The following is a 19167-nucleotide window of genomic DNA, read 5'->3' on the forward strand; positions in this document are numbered from 1 at the left end:
TGAAATTTCCTGCAATCCTACACATTTTGCCATGGGGCGTAGAGACAATCTTGCCGTTTTCAAGGAAGTTTGCTGTAATTCTACACATTTCGCCATGTGGGGAGAGAACATTTAGCAATTTCACAGCCAATTTCATACAATTCTACACATTTTGCCATAGGGTGGAGAGAAATGTTAGCAGTTTTTCATATATCTGAGTGAGAGTGACTAACAAAATCAATGGGGGCCCCTCGGTCGGTATTTTAGATAGCTGGCTAGACAAACATTTGAGTCAGTGACTCATACACAATATATACAAATGTATTTGGACACCCCTTCAAATGATTGGATTCGGCTATTTCAGCCACACCCATTGCTGACAGGAGTACAAAATCGAGCACACGGCCATACAATCTCCATAGACAAACATTGGCAGTAGAATGGCCTTACTGAATAGCTCAGTAACTTTCAGTGTGGTACCGTTATAGAATGCCACCTTTCCAAAAAGTCAGTTAATCAAATTTCTGCCCTGCTAGAGCTGCCCCGATCAACTGTAAGTGCTGTTATTGTGAAGTGGAAATGTCTAGGAGCAACAATGGCTCAGCCGTGAAGTGATAGGCCGCACAAGCTCACAGGAAAGGACCGCCGAGTGCTGCAACACTCACTACCGAGTCCCAAACTGCCTCTGGAAGCAACATCAGCACAAGAACTGTTAGTCGGGATCTTCATGAATGGGTTTCCGTGGCATAGCAGATGCACACAACCCTAAGATCACTATGTGCAATGCCAGGTATTGACTGGAGTGATGTAAAGCTCGCCGCCATTGGACTCTGGAGCAGCGGAATTGCGAGTTCTCTGGAGTGATGAATCACACTTCACCATCAGGCAGCCCGACAGATGAATGTGGGTTTGGCAGATGCCAGGAGAATGCTACCTGCCCCAATGCATAGTGCTAACTGTAAAGTTTGGTGGAGGAGGAGGAATAATGGTCTGTGGCTGTTTTTCATCGTCCAGGCTAGGCTCCTTAGTTTCAGTGAAGGGAAATCTTAATGCTACAGCACATAATGACATTCTAGACAATTCTGTGCTTCCAACTTTGTGGCAACAGTTTGGGAAGGCACTTTCCTGTTTCAGCATGACAATGTCCCCGTGCATTAAAGCGATGTCCATACAGAAATGGTTTGAGAGATCGGTGTGGAAGAACTTGACTAGCCTGCACAGAGCAGCCTAATCGGCCAATATCAATGTCCAGCCTCACTAACGCTCTTGTGGCTGAATGGAAGTCCGCTCAGCAATATTCCATCTAGTGGAAGTGGAGGCTGATTTAGCAGGAATGGGGGGACCAACTCCATATTAATGTCCTTGATTTTGGAATGAGATGTTCAATGAGCAGGTGTCCACAAACCTTTGGTCATGTAGTGAAACAAGAGAGGAAATGCTGATGCATAACCAAATTTCGAAATTGCAACTTGTGTATTCTACTATACTAACTCTCAACAATAATTTGAGACCCCATCTGATCCGTGGGCCAGTTGCCCATCACTCGTATACATAGCTGGTCAAAGCTGGTCTGACCAGCAAGGTCTAGCAGGTTAGGCTGGCAAAACTGGTGATGCCGGTGACCAAGCTGGTCCATGCTGGTCAAGCTGGTCTGCAAAACCATGCCCAAAACCATCATTATCATATTTACCAGCATGCTCTATTGCAGTTAGATTTATGCCTTTTTTGTTTGTTGTGTTTTTGCATGTACAGTCGAGGCCAATAGTTTTGAGAATGACACGAATATACATTTTCACAAAGTTTGCTGCCTCAGTTTGTATGATTGCAATTTGCATATACTGCAGAATGTTATGAAGAGTGATCAGATGAATTGCAATTAATTACAAAGTCCCTCTTTGCCATGCAAATGAACTGAATCCCCAACAAAACATTTCCACTTCATTTCAGCCATGCCACAAATGGACCAGCTGACATCATGTCAGTGATTCTCTCGTTAACACAGGTGTGAGTGTTGACGAGGACAAGGCTGGAGTTCAAATAACAGACTGGAAGCTTCAAAAGGAGGGTGGTGCTTGGAATCATTGTTCTTCCTCTGTCAATCATGGCTACCTGCAAGGAAACACGTGCCGTCATCATTTCTTTGCACAGAAAGGGCTTCACAGGCAAGGATGGTAAGATTGCAGTAAGATTGCACCTAAATCAACCATTTATCGGATCATCAAGAACTTCATGGAGAGCGGTTCAATTGTTGTGAAGAAGGCTTCAGGGCGCCCAAGAAAGTCCGGCAAGTGCCAGGACCGTCTCCTAAAATTGATTCAGCTGCGGGATCGGGGCACCACCAGTACAGAGCTTGCTCAGGAATGGCAGGAGCCAGGTGTGAGTGCATCTGCACGCAGTGAGGCGAAGAGTTTTGGAGGATGGCCTGGTGTCAAGAAGGGCAGCAAAGAAGCTACTTCTCTCCAGGAAAAATATCAGGGACAGACTGATATTCTGCAAAAGGTACAGGGATTGGACTGCTGAGGACTGGGTTAAAGTCATTTTCTCTGATGAATCCCCTTTCCGATTGTTTGGGGCATTCGGAAAAAGGCTTGTCCGGAGAAGACAAGGTGAGCGCTATAAGTCCTGTGTCATGCCAACAGTAAAGCGTCCTGAGACCATTCATGTGTGGGGTTGCTTCTCAGCCAAGGGAGTGGGCCCCCTCACAATGTTGCCTAAGAACACAGCCATGAATAAAGAATGGTACCAACACATCCTCAGAGAGCAACTTCTCCCAACCATCCAGGAACAGTTTGGTGACGACCAATGCCTTTTCCAGCATGATGGAGCACCTTGCCATGAGGCAAAAGTGGCTAAGTGGAGTAGCTCGGGGAACAAAACATCGATATTTTGGGTCCATGACCAGGATACTCCCCAGACCTTAATCCCATTGAGAACTTGTGGTCAATCCTCAAGAGGCGGATGGACAAACTAAAACCCACAAATTCTAACAAACTCCGAGCATTGATTATGCAAGAATGGGCTGACATTTGTCAGGATGTGGCCCAGAAGTTAATTGACAGCATGCCATGATGGATTGCGGAGTTCTTGAAAAAGAAGGGTCAACACTGCAAATATTGACTCTTTGCATCAACTTCATGTAATTGTCAATAAAGGCCTTTGACACTTATGAAATGCTTGTAATTATACCTCAGTATTCCATAGTAACATCTGACAAAAATATCTAAAGGCACTGAGGCAGCACACTTTGTGAAAATTAATTTGTGTCATTCTTAAAACTACAAATATTTAATTTTCATGAAATCACAAGTGCAATATAGCAAAACACAGCTTACTTGTTAATCCACCTGGCGTGTCAGATTTCAAAAAAGCTTTTCGGCGAAAGCATACCAGCATACCGTTTATGTAAGGACATCTCTCTCAGCAGACAAAACATTACAAACAGCTAGCAGCAAAGTAGATTGGTCACGAAATTCAGAAAAGCAATAAAATGAATCGCTTACCTTTGATAGTCTTCAGATGTTTGCACTCACAAGACTCCCAGTTACACAATAAATGTTCCTTTTGTTCCATAAAGATTATTTTTATATCCAAAATACCTCCATTTGGTTGGCGCGTTATGTTCAGAAATCCACAGGCTCGAGTGGTCGAAAATTCCAAATAGTATCCGTAAAGTTCATAGAAACATGTCAAATGTTTTTAATAATCAAACCTCAGATTGTTTTTACAATATATAATCGATAATATTTCAACCGGACTGTAGCTTCTTCAATAGGAGAGAGAGAGAAAATGTCTGCTCCACTCTGTTGGCGCATGCAAAACGCTGCTGGCACCCAGCCATCCACTGACGCAATGGGATCTTTCTCGTTTTTCAGAATAATTGTTCAGAATAAAAGCCTGAAACTATGTCTAAAGAATGTTCACACCATGTTGAATCCATAGGAAAATGAATCTGGTTGATATCCCTTTAAATGGAGGGAAGGCATGCAATGGAACAGAGAGCTTTCAGGTAAAACAGCACTTCCTGGTTGGATTTTCCTCAGGTTTTCGCCTGCCATATCAGTTCTGTTATACTCACGGACAATATTTTGACAGTTTTGGAAACTTTAGAGTGTTTTCTATCCTAATCTGACAATTATATGCATATTCTAGATTCTGGGCCTGTGAAATAGGCAGTTTCATTTGGGTACGTTTTTCATCCAAACATCAAAATACTGCCCCATACACTCAACAAGTTAAAGTGACTATGCATAGATGATAACAACAGAGAGTAGCAGCGGTGTGAAAGGGTGGGGTGGGGGCAATGCAAATAGTCTGGTTAGCCATTTGGTTAAGTGTTCAGGAGTCTTATGGCTTAGAATGGGGTAGAAGCTGTTTAGAAGCATCTTGGACCTAGACTTGGCGCCCGGGTACCACTTGCCATAGCAGAGAGAACAGTCTATGACTAGGGTGGCTGGAGTCTTTGACAATTTTTAGGGCCTTCCTCTGACGCCGCCTGGAATAGAGGTCCTGGATGGCAGGAAGCTTGGCCCCAGTGATGTACTGGGTTGTTCACAATACACTCTGTAGTGCCTTGTGGTCGGAGGCCGAGCAGTTTCCCTACCAGGCAGTGATGCTGTCGATAGTGCAGCTGTAGAACCTTTTGAGGATCTGAGGACCCATGCCAAATCTTTTCAGTCTCCTGAGGGGGAATCGGTTTTGTCCTGCCCTCTTCATGACTGTCTTGGTGTTCTTGGACCATGTTAGTTTGTTGGTGACGTGGACACCAATGAACATGAAGCTCTCAACCTGCTCCACTGCAGCCCTGTCGATGAGAATGGGGGCGTGCTCTGTCCTCTTTTTCCTGTAGTCCACAATCATCTCATTTGTCTTTATCACGTAGATGGAGATGTTGTTGTCCTGGCACCATACGGCCAGGTCTCTGAACTCCTCCCTATAGACTGTCTCGTCGTTGTCGGTGATCAGGCCTACAACTGTGATCAGGAAAACCATCGGCTAACTTAATGATGGTGTTGGAGTCGTGCCTGGCCGTGCAGTCATGAGTGAACAGGGAGTACAGGATGGGACTGAGCACGCACCACTGAGGGGCCCCTGTGTTGAGGACCTGCGTGGTGGATGTGTTGTTACCAACCCTTACCACCTGGGGGTGGCCCGTCAGGAAGTCCAGAGCTATTAGTCGTGTCTCATAATAAGAGCAGCCTACAGTCAATACCTGTTACCATACATCTTATTCTGTGGTCATTCATGCATACTGCAACCTAAGCGCTGGGCCAAATGAGATGAATGTCTGTGTGTGTGGATGCTGGCAGCCTGCTGCCTCCTGTTCCAACTCTACTCCTCCTATCTTTCTTGCAGATGACGGCCTGAGATTAGATTACAAACACAGCATGTTTTGTTAATTCACGAGCCATGTCAGTGACAATGCTAATTTGAATGGCATCTCATCTCCTTCTCCTCTAGTGTTGTGAATTTGACCAGCTTCAAAATTGAAAGTTAATAATAAGAGAGTTAGGCAAAACTATGATATTTCTGTGTCTGGATACAGTGTGGTTTCCTGCAGACAAGGAAAACAGCAACCAGCAATGGTGGAGTTATATCAGAAGGAGTCTGTGCGGTGGATGAGAAGACACAGCCAGAGTCTCCTTCAGGATCTCTTCTACATGGGTGTTCAAGCTGGGGACAGAGACACACCTGTAAGTGTATATGTCAAGAGGGTGCAAAAATGTGTCTTGGTTTTTATCTTAATAAGTGCTTAATAAGTGCTAGAGGTGTCACTACAGACCCTGGTTCAATTCCAGACTGTATCACAATCGGCCGTGATTGGGAGTCCCATCGGGTGGCGCACAATTTGGCCCAGCATCATCTGGGTTAGGGTTTGGCCGGGGTAGGCCATAATTTGAAATAAGAATTTGTTCTTAACTGACTTGCCTAGTTAAATAAAGGTTAAATAAGATGGAAAAATCTTGACCTGACATGTACTGTATGTGATTTCTACATCTTCCTACAGATACCAGCACAATCTGGAACTGCTAATAAGACTGTAGCTGCCAGCATCATCAGTGGGAAGAGCAAGCTTCTTCTGCTGGAAAGCCCTGACACTGTGGAAATCTACAGTGTATGTGACAATAAAACAGATCCTTTTTAAAAATGTATTATTCTGTATTTGCTGTCTTATTCTCATTATGACGGACCTAGTCATAGGTCAGACAGTTCTTCCAGTTTTGAAGGTGCATGTCTGAGAGATTCAAATCCAGTCTACCGTAAGGAGTGGAAGGACATATAACCAAAACATGTCAAAACAAATAATCAAACATCCTTTCCACACTAATTATAGACAAAATACTCACTCTGGTCTCTTGGTTTGTTTCAGCTTTCACCATAACAGGTTGTGACATCATTTTTCACAGCTTAATAAACCAGTGGCGCACACAGGGGTAGGAGGGACGGGACATGTCTACCTCCCTGCCATCACAGCCAAGGCCTCCAGTCTAGCTTCAGTCAGAGGCTCTCTGAGCGCTTCCTGCCCTTATCTGTACAGTGAACGCAGAGGATCCTTCTCTTCCATAGGCTCACAGAGAACTGCAGACTATAACAAGAACAAACAGGTAACTTTAGTTTATTTAGTAAATATTCTCTTAACTCTATTTCCTGAACTGCATTGTTGGTTAAGGTCTTGTAAGTAAGCATTTCACCTGTTGTATTCGGCCCATGTGACAATGATTTGATAACTAATCTGACTGACTCATAACTGAGATACTGAGATGCATTCAAACAAATATGAGAAAATGTTATCTCTTTTCGATCACATCTCACCTTCGTCCGCTGTACCAGAGTAACCTGAAGGCATTGAAGGAGGCCAAGCGATCCAATGTCACCGTGACGATGACCTACCTGGGGTCACTTGGTCACCTGGGGTCTGCAGGGTCACAGCAGGACGAGCTGAAAGTGCTCCAGCAGATCTGTGGAGGAGAGAACATCTGTGTCTTCAAGGGCTTGGTACAACCAGGAGGTAGGTCCCCTTAAATCCATACAGGGCTCTAAATTCACTTTAAAAAGTTAGAAGCACAAAATAGTATTTAGCACAAAACATTTTTGTATTTAAATTGATTATATAGCTTAGGCCCAAGCTTACATTAGTAACTATACAGGAGCCCCCCTTCTTCCAGTGCCGTCAAGTTACCAGGTATCTACCCCATTCATAGACGCTAACTAATTTAACACCTGTTGATGATAGTATCTTCTTTACCGGGGGAGTTTTGTTAGGAGCCCCGACTCTCGGTCTGAAAGTTAACACACTTTGCTTGCGGTACTGTTTTGGAAATCTTTTTTTAATTTTAATTTTATTTAACCTTTATTTAACTAGGCATGAACAAATTCTTATTTACAATGACAGCCTACCAAAAGGCTTCCTGTGGGGATAGGGGCTGGGATTAAAAATACAAATAAATTAAATAAGAATATAGGACAAAACACACATCACAACAAGAGAGACAACACAACACTACATAAAGAGAGACCTAAGACCACAAAATAGCATGGCAGCAACACATGACAACACAGTATGGTACCAACACAACATGACAACAACATGGTAGCAATACAGCATGGTTGCAGCACAAAACAGGGTACAAACATAGTTGGGCACAGACAACAGCACAAAGGGCAAGAAGATAGAGACAACAATACATCACACAAAGCAGGCACAACTGTCAGTAAGAGTATCCATGATTGAGTCTTTGAATGAAGAGATTGAGATAAAACTGTCCAGTTTGAGTGTTTGTTGCAGCTCTTTCCAGTCGCTAGCTGTAGTGAACTGAAAAGACGAGCAACCCAGGGATGTGTGTGCTTTGTGGACCTTTAACAGAATGTGGGTGTTGTGTGTGGAGGATGAGGGCTGCAGTAGATGTCTCAGGTAGGGGGGAGTGAGGTCTAAGAGGGTTTTATAAATAAGCAACAACCAGTGGGTCTTGCGACGGGTATGCAGAGATGACCAGTTGACAAGAGAGTATAGAGTGCAGTGATGTGTCCTATAAGGAGCATTGGTAGCAAATCTGATGGCCGATTGGTAAAGAATATCTAGCCGCTCAAAATCAAATCATAAATCAAATCAAATCCAATTTTATTTGTCACATACACATGGTTAGCAGATGTTAATGCGAGTGTAGCGAAATGCTTGTGCTTCCAGTTCCGACAATGCAGTAATAACCAACAAGTAATCTAACTAACAATTCCAAAACTAATTTCGTATACACAGTGTAAAGTGGCTGTTCCACTGGATGTCAGAAGGTGAATTCACCAATTTGTAAGTCGCTCTGGATAAGAGCGTCTGCTAAATGACTTAAATGTAAATGTAAATGTAAGGGGATAAAGAATATGTACATAAAGATATGAATGAGTGATGGTGCAGAGCAGCATAGGCAAGATACAGTAGATGGTATCGAGTACAGTATATACATATGAGATGAGTATGTAAACAAAGTGGCATAGTTAAAGTGGCTAGTGATACATGTATTACATAAGGATGCAGTAGATGATTGAGTACAGTATATAAGTATACATATGAGATGAATAATATAGGGTATGTAAACATTATATTAGGTAGCATTGTTTAAAGTGGCTAGTGATATATTTTACATCCTTTCCCATCAATTCCCATTATTAAAGTGGCTGGAGTTGAGTCAGTGTGTTGGCAGCAGCCACTCAATGTTAGTGGTTGCTGTTTAACAGTCTGATGGCCTTGAGATAGAAGCTGTTTTTCAGTCTCTCGGTCCCAGCTTTGATGCACCTGTACTGACCTCGCCTTCTGGATGATAGCGGGGTGAACAGGCAATGGCTCGGGTGGGTGTTGTCCTTGATGATCTTTATGGCCTTCCTGTAACATCGGGTGGTATAGGTGTCCTGGAGGGCAGGTAGTTTGCCCCCGGTGATACGTTGTGCAGACCTCACTACCCTCTGGAGAGCCTTACGGTTGTGGGCGGAGCAGTTGCCGTACCAGGCGGTGATACAGCCCGCCAGGATGCTCTCGATTGTGCATCTGTAGAAGTTTGTGAGTGCTTTTGGTGACAAGCTGAATTTCTTCAGCCTCCTGAGGTTGAAGAGGCACTGCTGCGCCTTCTTCACGATGCTGTCTGTGTGAGTGGACCAATTCAGTTTGTCTGTGATGTGTATGCCAAGGAACTTAAAACTTACTACCCTCTCCACTACTGTTCCATCGATGTGGATAGGAGGGTGTTCCCTCTGCTGTTTCCTGAAGTCCACAATCATCGCCTTAGTTTTGTTGACGTTGAGTGTGAGGTTATTGTCCCGACACCACATTCCGAGGGCCCTCACCTCCTCCCTGTAGGCCGTCTCGTCGTTGTTGGTAATCAAGCCTACCACTGTTGTGTCGTCCGCAAACTTGATGATTGAGTTGGAGGCGTGCGTTGCTGCGCAGTCGTGGGTGAACAGGGAGTACAGGAGAGGGCTCAGAACGCACCCTTGTGGGGCCCCAGTGTTGAGGATCAGTGGGGTGGAGATGTTGTTGCCTACCCTCACCACCTGGAGGCGGCCCGTCAGGAAGTCCAGTACCCAGTTGCACAGGGCGGGGTCGAGACCCAGGGTCTCGAGCTTGATGACGAGCTTGGAGGGTACTATGGTGTTAAATGCCGAGCTGTAGTCGATGAACAGCATTCTCACATAGGTATTCCTCTTGTCCAGATGGGTTAGGGCAGTGTGCAGTGTGGTTGAGATTGCGTCGTCTGTGGACCTATTTGGTCGGTAAGCAAATTGGAGTGGGTCTAGGGTGTCAGGTAGGGTGGAGGTGATATGGTCCTTGACTAGTCTCTCAAAGCACTTCATGATGACGGAAGTGAGTGCTACGGGGCGGTAGTCGTTTAGCTCAGTTACCTTAGCTCTCTTGGGAACAGGAACAATGGTGGCCCTCTTGAAGCATGTGGGAACAGCAGACTGGTATAGGGATTGATTGAATATGTCCGTAAACACACCAGCCAGCTGGTCTGCGCATGCTCTGAGGGCGCGGCTGGGGATGCCGTCTGGGCCTGCAGCCTTGCGAGGGTTAACACGTTTAAATGTTTTACTCACCTTGGCTGCAGTGAAGGAGAGACCGCATGTTTCCGTTGCAGGCCGTGTCAGTGGCACTGTATTGTCCTCAAAGCGGGCAAAAAAGTTATTTAGTCTGCCTGGGAGCAAGACATCCTGGTCTGTGACTGAGCTGGATTTCTTCTTATAGTCCGTGATTGACTGTAGACCCTGCCACATACCTCTTGTGTCTGAGCCGTTGAATTGAGATTCTACTTTGTCTCTGTACTGACGCTTAGCTTGTTTGATAGCCTTACGGAGGGAATAGCTGCACTGTTTGTATTCGGTCATATTACCAGTCACCTTGCCCTGATTAAAAGCAGTGGTTCGCGCTTTCATTTTCACGCGAATGCTGCCATCAATCCACGGTTTCTGGTTAGGGAATGTTTAATCGTTGCTATGGGAACGACATCTTCAACACTCGTTCTAATGAACTCGCACACCGAATCAGCGTATTCGTCAATGTTGTTGCCTGACGCAATACGAAACATGTCCCAGTCCACGTGATGGAAGCAGTCTTGGAGTGTGGAATCAGCTTGGTCGGACCAGCGTTGGACAGACCTCAGCGTGGGAGCTTCTTGTTTCAGTTTCTGTCTGTAGGCAGGGATCAGCAAAATGGAGTCGTGGTCAGCTTTTCCGAAAGGGGTGCGGGGCAGGGCCTTATATGCGTCGCGGGAGTTAGAATAACAGTGATCCAACAGTGGGTACTAATGTAAGAAATAACACGTAAAAAAAAAAAAACTACATAGTTTCCTAGGAACGCAAAGCGAGGCGGCCATCTTTGTCGGCGCTGGAAGAGCACCCTCAAGAGCACCCTTACCTGCCGATCACCACAATCGAGCGTGGGTAGGATGATCATCTGAATCAGGGACAGTTTGGCAGCTGGGGTAAAAGAGGAGCATTTACGATAGAGGAAACCATGTCTTGATTTAACTTTAGCCTGCAGCTTTGATATGTGCTGAGAGAATGACAGTATACCATTTAGCCATACTGCCAAGTACTTGTATGAGGTGACTACCTCAAGCTCTAAACCCTCAGAAGTAGTAATCACAACAGTGGGGAGATGGGCATGCTTCTTACCAAACAACAACTTCCGGCGCCGACAGAGATGGCCGCCTTCGTTCCTAGGAAACTATGCAGTTTTTTGTTTTTTTTTTACGTGTTATTTCTTATATTAGTCCCTCAGGTCATCTTAGGTTTCATTACATACAGCCGAGAAGAACTACTGTATATAAGATCAGCGTCAACTCACCATCAGTATGACCAAGAATATGTTTTTCGCGACGCGGATCCTGTGTTCTGCCTTACAAACAGGACAACGGAATGGATCGCATGCAGCGACCCCAAAAAACGACTCCGAAAAAGAGGGAAACGTAGCGGTATTCTGGTCAGACTACGGAGACGGGCACATCGTGCCCCACTTCCTAGCATTCTTCTTGCCAATGTCCAGTCTCTTGACAACAAGGTTGATGAAATCCGAGCAAGGGTAGCATTCCAGAGGGACATCAGAGACTGTAACGTTCTGTGCTTCACGAAACATGGCTCACTGGAGAGACGCTATCCGATGCGGTGCAGCCAACGGGTTTCTCCACGCATCGCGCCGACAGAAACAAACACCTTTCTGGTAAGAAGAGGGGTGGGGGTGTATGCCTTATGGCTAACGAGGCATGGTGCAATGAAAGAAACATACAGGAACTCAAATCCTTCTGTTCACCTGATTTAGAATTCCTCACAATCAAATGTAGACCGCATTACCTACCAAGAGAATTCTCTTCGATTATAATCACAGCCGTATATATCCCCCCCAAGCAGACACATCGATGGCTCTGAACGAACTTTATTTAACTCTTTGCAAACTGGAAACCATTTATCCGGAGGCTGCATTCATCGTTGTTGGGGATTTTAACAAGGCTAATCTGAAAACAAGACTCCCTAAATTTTATCAGCATATGATTGCGCAACCAGGGGCGGAAAACCTTGGATCACTGTTACTCTAACTTCCGCGACGCATATAAGGCCCTGCCCCGCACCCCTTTCGGAAAAGCTGACCACGACTCCATTTTGCTGATACCTGCCTACAGACAAAAGCTAAAAAAGAAGCTCCCACGCTGAGGTCTGTCCAACGCTGGTCCGACCAAGCTGACTCCACACTCCAAGACTGCTTCCATCACGTGGACTGGGACATGTTTCGTATTGCGTCAAATAACAACATTGACGAATACGCTGATTCGGTGTGCGAGTTCATTAGAACGTGCGTTGAAGATGTCGTTCCCATAGCAACGATTAAAACATTCCCTAACCAGAAACCTTGGATTGATGGCAGCATTCGTGTGAAACTGAAAGCGCGAACCACTGCTTTCAATCAGGGCAAGGTGTCTGGTAACATGACTGAATACAAACAATGCAGCTATTCCCTCCGTAAGGCTATCAAACAAGCTAAGCGTCAGTACAGAGACAAAGTCTCAACCACACTGCACACTGCCCTAACCCATCTGGACAAGAGGAATACCTATGTGAGAATGCTGTTCATCGACTACAGCTCGGCATTCAACACCATAGTACCCTCCAAGCTCGTCATCAAGCTCGAGACCCTGGGTCTCGACCCCGCCCTGTGCAACTGGGTACTGGACTTCCTGACGGGCTGCCCCCAGGTGGTGAGGGTAGGTAACAACATCTCCTCCCCGCTGATCCTCAACACTGGGGCCCCACAAGGGTGCGTTCTGAGCCCTCTCCTGTACTCCCTGTTCACCCACGACTGCGTGGCCACGCACGCCTCAATCATCAAGTTTGCGGACGACACAACAGTGGTAGGCTTGATTACCAACAACGACGAGACGGCCTACAGGGAGGAGGTGAGGGCCCTCGGAGTGTGGTGTCAGGAAAACAACCTCACACTCAACGTCAACAAAACTAAGGAGATGATTGTGGACTTCAGGAAACAGCAGAGGGAACACCCCTATCCACATCGATGGAACAGTAGTGGAGAGAGTAGCAAGTTTTAAGTTCCTCGGCATACACATCACAGACAAACTGAATTGGTCCACTCACACAGACAGCATCGTGAAGAAGGCGCAGCAGCGCCTCTTCAACCTCAGGAGGCTGAAGAAATTCGGCTTGTCACCAAAAGCACTCACAAACTTCTACAGAGGCACAATCGAGAGCATCCTGGCGGGCTGTGTCACCGCCTGGTACGGCAACTGCTCCGCCCACAACCGTAAGGCTCTCCAGAGGGTAGTGAGGTCTGCACAACGCATCATCGGGGGCAAACTACCTGCCCTCCAGGACACCTATACCACCCGATGTTACAGGAAGGCCATAAAGTTCATCAAGGACATCTACCACCCGAGCCACTGCCTGTTCACCCCGCTATCATCCAGAAGGCGAGGTCAGTACAGGTGCATCAAAGCTGGGACCGAGAGACTGAAAAACAGCTTCTATCTCAAGGCCATCAGACTGTTAAACAGCCACCACTAACATTGAGTGGCTGCTGCCTACACACTGACACTGACTCAACTCCAGCCACTTTAATAATGGGAATTGATGGGAAATGTTGTAAATATATCACTAGCCACTTTAAACAATGCTACCTTATATAATGTTACTTACCCTACATTATTCATCTCATATGCATACCTATATACTGTACTCTATATCATCGACTGCATCCTTATGTATCACTAGCCACTTTAACTATGCCACTTTGTTTACATACTCATCTCACATGTATATACTGTACTCGATACCATCTACTGTATCTTGCCTATGCTGCTCTGTACCATCACTCATTCATATATCCTTATGTACATATTCTTTATCCCCTTATACTGTGTATAAGACAGTAGATTAGGAATTGTTAGTTAGATTACTTGTTGGTTATTACTGCATTGTCGGAACTAGAAGCACAAGCATTTCGCTACACTCGCATTAACATCTGCTAACCATGTGTATGTGACAAATAAATTTGATTTGATTTAGATTTGATTTGATTTGATTTGACTGTTGTTTTGGAGGTGTTCAGAACAAGTTTAAGGGCAGAGACACTAAGAAAGCTTTGTTGTAGAGCGTTTAACACCAAATCTGGAGAAGGGACAGTTGAGTATAAGACTATCATGTGCATATAAATGTACAAGAGAGCTTCCTACTGCCTGAGCTACAGTGGGGAGAACAAGTATTTGATACACTGCCAATTTTGCAGGTTTTCCTACTTACAAAGCATGTAGAGGTCTGTAATTTTTATCATAGGTACACTTCAAATGTGAGAGACAGAATCTAAAACTAAAATCCAGAAAATCACATGGTATGATTTTTAAGTAATTCATTTGCATTTTATTGCATGACATAAGTATTTGATCACCTACCAACCAGTAATAATTCTGGCTCTCACATACCTGTTAGTTTTTCTTTAAGAAGCCCTCCTGTTCTCCACTCATTACCTTTATTAACTGCACCTGTTTGAACTCGTTACCTGTATAAAAGACACCTGTCTACACACTCAATCAAACAGACTCCAACCTCTCCACAATGGCCAAGACCACATAGCTGTGTAAGGACATCAGGGATAAAATTGTAGACCTGCACAACGCTGGGATGGGCTACAGGACAATAGGCAAGCAGCTTGGTGAGAAGGCAACAACTGTTGGTGCAATTATTAGTAAATGAAAGAAGTTCAAGATGACGGTCAATCACCCTCGGTCTGGGGCTCCATGCAAGATCTCCCCTCGTGGGGAATCAATGATCATGAGGAGGGTGAGGGATCAGCCCAGAACTACACGGCAGGACCTGGTCAATGACCTGAAGAGAGCTGGGACCACAGTCTCAAAGAAAACCATTAGTAACACACTATGCCGTCATGGATTAAAATCCTGCAGCGCATGTAAGGTCCCCCTGCTCAAGCCAGCGCATATCCATGTCCGTCTGATGTTTGCCAATAACCATCTGGATGATCCAGAGGAAGAATGGGAGAAGGTCATGTGGTCTGATGAGACAAAAATAGAGCTTTTTGGTCTAAACTCCACTCGCCGTGTTTGGAGGAAGAAGAAGGATGAGTACAACCCCAAGAACACCATCCTAACTGTGAAGCATGGAGGTGGAAACATCATCCTTTGGGAATGCTTTTCTGCAAAGGGGACAGGACGACTGCACCGTATTGAGGGGAGGATGGATGGGGCCATGTATCGCAAGATCTTGGCCAACAACCTCCTTCCCTCAGTAAGAGCATTGAAGATGGGTCGTGGCTGGGTCATCCAGCATGACAACGACCCAAAACACACAGCCAGGGCAACTAAGGAGTTGCTCCGTAAGAAGCATCTCAAGGTCCTGGAGTGGCCTAGCCAGTCTCCAGACCTGAACCCAATAGAAAATCTTTGGAGGGAGCTGAAAGTCTGTATTGCCCAGCAACAGCCCCGAAACCTGAAGGATCTGGAGAAGGTCTGTATGGAGGTGTGGGCCAAAATCCCTGCTGCAGTGTGTGCAAACCTGGTCAACAACTACGGGAAATGTATGATCTCTTTAATTGCAAACAAAGGTTTCTGTACCAAATATTAAGTTCTGCTTTTCTGATTTATCAAATACTTATATGATGCAATAAAATGCAAATTAATTACTTAAAAATCATACAATGTTATTTCTGAATTTTTGTTTTAGATTCCGGCCCTCACAGTTGAAGTGTACCCATGATAAAAAATGACAGACCTCTACATGCTTTGTAAGTAGGAAAACCTGCAAAATCGGCAATATATCAAATAATTGTTCTCCCCACTGTATGTTGTTGATGTAAATTGAGAAGAGTGTGGGGCCTAGGATCGAGCCTTGGGGTACACCCTTGGTGACAGGCAGTGGCTGAGACAGCAGATGTTTTGACTTTATACACTGCACTCTTTGAGAGAGGTAGTTAGCAAACCAGACCAAAGACCCATCAGAGACACCAATACCCCTTAGCCGGTCCACAAGAATGGAATGGTCTACCATATCAAAAGCTTTGGCCAAGTCAACAAAAATAGCAGCACAACATTGCTTAGAATCAAGGGCAATGGTGACATAATTGAGGATCTTTAAGGTTGCAATGACTCATCCATAACCTGAGTGGAAACTAGATTGCATACCAGAGAGAATACTATAGACATCAAGAAAGCCAGTAAATTGATTATTGACATGTTTTTCCAACACTTTTGATAAACATGGCAATAAGAAATAGGCCTATAACAGCGAGGATCAGCTTGATCTCCCCCTTTAAATAATGGACTAACCTTGGCTGCCTTCCAAGCAATGGGAACCTCCCAGAGAGGAGAGACAGCTTAAAAAGGTCAGAGATAGGCTTGAGGATTATAGAGGCTGCAAACTTAAAGAAGAAAGGGTCTAAACCATCTGATCCAGATGTTTTTTTGTGGTCAAGTTTAAGGAGCTCATTTAGCACCTTGGACTCTGTGACCGTCTGCAGGGAGAAACTTTGTAGTGGGCAGGTGAAAAAGAGGGAGGAACATTGGGGCTAGTTGCATTAGCAGCTGTGGGAGATGAGGAATTGTTGGACGGGCAAGGATGCATGGCTGAGTCAGGTAGGAATCCTGACTTAATGAAGTGGTGATTAAAGCCATGTGCTTCTTGTCAGTAACAACCACATCATCAACTTTAAGGGACATGGGCAGCTGTGAGGAGGAGGGTTTATTCTCCATGTCTTTAACCTTTTTCCAGAACTTCTTGGGGTTAGACCCACAGAGAGAGAACTGCTCCTTAAAGAAACTAACTTTGGCCGTCCGGATAGCCTGATTGCACTTATTTCTCATTTTCCTGAATGAGTGCCAGTCAGCCTGAGTATGCGTGTGCCGAGCCTTTCGCCAAATGCAATTCTTGAGCTGGAGTATCTCTGCAAGATCACGGTCGAACCAGGGGCTGAACCTGTTTTTAATTCTCATTTTCTTTATGGGGCGTGTTTGTTAACAATATCACTGAAGATATAAAAAAGAAGGTCACTGTGTGTTCATACAGTTCTGTCTGGTACCAACAACCAATGCAATATAATCTCTCATTCTGTTAAAACAACTAGCCTCGCCCTCGGGTCTACAGTCATTCAAATCATTATCATATTAATAACCTGTTGAGTGTAGGGGGCAGTATTTTAATTTTTGGATGAAAAACGTACCCAAATTTAACTGCCTATTTCTCAGGCTCAGAATCTAGAATATGCATACAATTGTCAGATTAGGATAGAAAAACACTCTAACGTTTTCAAAACTGTCAAAATATTGTCTGTGAGTAAAACAGAACTGATATTGCAGGCGAAAACCTGAAGAAAATTCAACCAGGAAGTGGTCTCTATTTTGAAAGCTCCATGTTCCATTGAATGCATTCCCTCCATTTAAAGGGATATCAACCAGATTCATTTTCCTATGGCTTCCCCATGTTGTGAACAGTCTTTAGACATAGTTTCAGGCTTTTATTTAAAAAATGAGCGAGAAAGATCACATCTCGTCAGTGTATAACTGGGTGTCCCCAGAGTTTTGCTTGAGCAACAGTCTCTCTCCTATTGACAAAGCTAAAGTCCCCAGTTGATATATTATCAATTATATATTGAAAAAACAACCTTAGGATTTGATTATAAAAAACTTCTGTGAACATTACGGATACTATTTGGAATTTACGTCTGCGATGTCGTGACCGCTCGAGCCTGTGGATTTCTGAACATAACGAGCCAAACAAATGGAGGTATTATGGATATAAAAATAATCTTTATGGAACAAAAGGAACATTTATTGTGTAACTAGGAGTCTCGTGAGTGCAAACATCCGAAGATCATCAAAGGTAAGCGATTGAATTTATTGCTTTTCTGACTTTCGTGACAAATCTACTTCGCGGCTAGCTGTTTGTAATATTTTGTCTACTGAGAGAGATATTCTTACATAAACGCTTGGATCGCTTTTGCTGAAAAGCTTTATTGAAATCTGACACGCCAGATTAACAACAACAAGCTAAGCTGTGTTTTGCTATATTGCACTTGTGATTTCATGAAAATTAAATATTTGTATAGTATATAGTTTATAGTAATTTAATTTGAATTTGGCTCGCTGCAATCCAGCTGATGTTGACGTAAATGATCCCGCTAACGGGATGGGTGCATCAAGAAGTTTTCAGAGCATTTCTGTTGCAGTATTCTTTTTGAATCCTGTGCTTTGTTTTCGTGAAATGGGGAGTACGTTTTGTTTCAACTCCCTGGAGATAGTATTGACCTGAGAGAAAATCATAGCTGCTCAATGCATTTCATACCGACAAGCTTTTGTGTTGTTTTAGATGTGAAACAAACTACTGACCGGGATGGCATTCTGTTCTAGCATTAGCCAGCCCAGACTATGCTGCAGGATATCCAGTGCTTAAACAGACTGCCATTTTTGCTGTTAAAACTTTAAGCACATATTAGCCTATGCTGCTGTGTGATCTCAAGATGCATGTTGTGTGCAGCACTGACACGTACAAGACTCTTCTGTTGATTTAAGTATCAACACAGTGACTTGGTATTTGTCTGGTGATTATCTGCTCATGTACTTACTCCTCTATTTGCCCAAATCTTGTCTTGCAGCTGGTCCCAATTTGCTTCCTATCACTACACCATTGGTCCTAACCAGTATGTGAACCTGACCCTTGGATGTTTGCAGATCTGTAAGGTGGACCCTCCACCACTACACTGCTTATAACTTTCCAAAGCCTTCAGATCCGCAGACATCAATGGGTTAGGGCCAAAAGGGGGGGGGGGGGATATGGAGCACATTGCGAACAACTGTTGCTCTGAGCAAGTCCTCACTAACTATCTGATCTAGTTTTGCACAATTCAGCATAATGTGAATTTGTTCATTCCTCAACTGTGGAAAATGTGAAAAGCCTTGCAACATCACGTCTCAAGTTTGTGAATACCAAGTGCTAATTCTGTGTGTTTACCATTCACTGCTTTCTGAAAACCAACTGCTCCCTGTCCTTGTAGTGCCTCTCCATCCTTTCATGGAAGTTTGTGTCAATTGCAGGTGTATGCTACAACTCTTTAAATGTGATAAAGAATATATTTTCCCCTATGGCTGCTCTATGGCAAGGTCACAGCACATTCTCAACTGGTGGACCGCAGGTCGTAATCTC

At 44.4% G+C, this 19167-nt stretch overlaps 1 long non-coding RNA gene across 1 annotated transcript; it reads left to right on the forward strand.

The window, feature by feature from the left end:
- The first annotated feature begins 6019 nt into the window (after positions 1–6019).
- Positions 6020–6872, forward strand: LOC135554279 (uncharacterized). The gene is made up of 3 exons (XR_010457672.1): positions 6020–6091; positions 6384–6581; positions 6808–6872. It is a non-coding gene; the product is annotated as an uncharacterized LOC135554279 (long non-coding RNA).
- Positions 6873–19167: the final 12295 nt, after the last annotated feature.

Source organism: Oncorhynchus masou, chromosome 1, assembly GCF_036934945.1.
Source record: "Oncorhynchus masou masou isolate Uvic2021 chromosome 1, UVic_Omas_1.1, whole genome shotgun sequence".
NCBI lineage: Eukaryota > Metazoa > Chordata > Actinopteri > Salmoniformes > Salmonidae > Oncorhynchus > Oncorhynchus masou.